Source organism: Gavia stellata, unplaced genomic scaffold (assembly GCF_030936135.1).
Source record: "Gavia stellata isolate bGavSte3 unplaced genomic scaffold, bGavSte3.hap2 HAP2_SCAFFOLD_97, whole genome shotgun sequence".
NCBI classification, from domain to species: Eukaryota; Metazoa; Chordata; class Aves; order Gaviiformes; family Gaviidae; genus Gavia; species Gavia stellata.
Window position 1 is genome coordinate 117,501 of NW_026776698.1, and position 2,500 is coordinate 120,000.

Here is a 2,500-nt window from a genome sequence, read left to right on the forward strand (position 1 = left end):
TCTGATCTGAGGTCGCGAGCCCGAGAAGAAAGCGCGCCGGCACACGACCGACGAAGCCGGCGCGCGCGCGCCACGGAAAGCCCCGGCCCGGGCGCGGCCCGACACGCGTCGTCTCGCGCGGGCCCGGAGACGGCCCCCCGGGGCGACGGCCCGGGACGACGGCCCGGCGGGCAGCCGGGCGGCGCGGCACGGTGCCGCGCCGCGCCACCCGGGGCGCGGCGGGGGCTCGGGGAAGAGGAGAAGGAGGCGGCGGGGGCGGCGGCGGGGAGGACACCCCCCCCCCGCCTCCCCGGCGCGCACGCGCGCGCGGGCGGCAGCACGGCACGGCACCGCCGCGGCACCCACCCGCAGACAGCCGCCCGCGCGGGACGCCGGGGGTGGGCGAGAGGACCGCGCCTCCGCCCCCCCCTCGCTCGCTCTTCCCCACCGCCGCGACCGGGCCCGGCCGGCCCGACGCACCCTGGCGGCCCCCGGCGGGACGAGCTCCGCCCAGCGGGCGCTCCGGGAGCGGGGAGCTTCGGAGCGCTCCCCGAGTCTCCACTTAGGGGGACGAAGGCCCGCGCGGCCGACCGCGGCGCCGGGAGGCGGGCAAACCGCTCTCCGGCCCGGGGCCGCCGCACGCGGGGCCTGCGAGGCACCCCAGCCGCGCCGCTGCGGCCCGCCGCCCCGGACGAGGGCGGCGGCGGCGCAGCCGGCGATTGATCGTCAAGCGACGCTCAGACAGGCGTAGCCCCGGGAGGAACCCGGGGCCGCAAGTGCGTTCGAAGTGTCGATGATCAATGTGTCCTGCAATTCACATTAATTCTCGCAGCTAGCTGCGTTCTTCATCGACGCACGAGCCGAGTGATCCACCGCTAAGAGTTGTCTGCCTTTCGGCACCGCCCCGCGCGCGCGGGGGGGCCGGGACCGCGCGCCAAACGCGGCCCCTTTCTCCTCGCTGAGGGAGGCCCACCGCCCGCCCGCCCGCCCCCGCCCGCCCGCGCGGAGGGGACGCCACGCGGCGCGACGGAGAGGCCTCGCGCCTCGGCTCACCGTACCGGAGCACACACACGACACGGGACGGGACGGCGGGGGCAACGAAGCCCCGCCAACGGCGAGGGCGGGGAGCCCGCGCTCCCGGCCGACGACCTGGCAAACACGCACCTCGCTCGCTTCCGAGGCAGACCAGGCGCCCGGGCTCGGCCCGGCCCCCGCAGGGCCTCCCCCCGCACGGAGGCAGCGGCGCACGCCCGGCCGCGCCGCCCGGCCGCCTGCCTGCCTCGCTCGGCACACGGACGGCCGCTGCTGCGCCTGCTGCTGCTGCAGCAAGCTGCCGGGCAGCGGCGGGGCGCCCCGCCGGCCCCGCGCGCGCCTCCGCGCAGGCTGCTAACGCCGCGCTACGACAGCCCGCCGGCTCCGCCGGCGGCTCCGCGGCCCCGCCGGAGGCGGCGAGCGCCAGGGCCCGAGCCAGCGCGGCGACGCCGCGGCCCGCGGCCCACCGGACGGCGCCCACCCGCCGCGCCCAAACGGCTGCCCCTCCCGGCACCGCCGCCGCCGCTTCCCGCCTCCGGCCCTTCCGCCGGCACGCGCCAGGGCGGAAGGCAGACGGCGCGCTAAGCCGGGGGCGCCGCCCGCTCTCCCCGTTTCCACGCGGAGACCGGGAGTGGGACGCCCCCGGCCGCACGCCCGCCCGCCCACCCGCCCGGCGCGGCCGGGGAAGGGCGAAGGGGGGGGAGCGGCGGGCAGGGCCCGGGCCGGGGGAGCCGCGGCGGGCGGCGGGCGCTTGCCCGGCCGACCGGCGGGCCGAGCGGCACCGACGCCGCTCGGCCGGCTTGCCGCCCCCCCCCCCCCGCCGCCGGCGGGAGGCCGCCGAGCGGCTCGCCGGGGCGGAGAGGGAGCGGGGGCGCGGCGCGGCGCAGCGCCGCGACGGAGGCGCGGCGGCCCGGCGGCCGCCCGGCGGGCCCCCACCGCGGGGACTCGCCCGTCTCGAGGCAGGCAGGCAGGCCGGCCGGCCCAAGGGCCGACCGCGCGCCGCGGTCTCTCTGCCGAGACCGGACCGCGGAGAGGGGGGGGCAGTGGGACCCCCTCCCCAGCACGGCGGCTCGCCGCGGGACGAGCACGGGCGGCGCGCACCAGCCAGGGGCTTACGGGGAGCAACTCCCGCCCCTTCCAGGCCACCGCCCGGCCCGCCCCCCGCGGCGCTCGCATCGAGCCGCCCGAGTCTTTAAACCTCCGCCCGGCCTCTCCGCGGCCTTCGGCCCCCGGCCCCGCCGAGGGAGGGCCGCGGAAGCGCGGACGCTAGGTACCTGGCCCTGGGGTGAGGGAAACGACCTGCAGGCCCCGCGGGGGTGCCTCCCCCGCTGCCGCCCTCGGGAGAGCGTCCGCCCGCGGGGGCGCGCCCGGCATCCGCCGCCACCACCACCCCCTCCTCCTTCCCGGGGCCCGGGGTTTCCCTCAGTTAGCCCGGCGCTGCGCCCAAGGAGGAGAGCCGTGGCTCGGGCCGCCCGCCGGCGCGGGACGG

At 81.2% G+C, this 2,500-nt stretch overlaps 2 non-coding genes across 2 annotated transcripts in view; both read right to left on the reverse strand.

Moving 5' to 3' along the window:
• The window catches only part of LOC132321258 (28S ribosomal RNA), a 4,210-nt gene extending 4,195 nt beyond the window's left edge, over positions 1–15 (reverse strand). Inside the window, exon 1 of the ribosomal RNA XR_009484754.1 lies at positions 1–15. This exon is cut by the window's left edge and continues 4,195 nt beyond it. This is a non-coding gene — a ribosomal RNA (28S ribosomal RNA).
• Positions 16–710: 695 nt separating this feature from the next.
• LOC132321224 (5.8S ribosomal RNA) lies at positions 711–863 on the reverse strand. Its single transcript, XR_009484721.1, has one exon. It is a non-coding gene; the product is annotated as a 5.8S ribosomal RNA (ribosomal RNA).
• Positions 864–2,500: the final 1,637 nt, after the last annotated feature.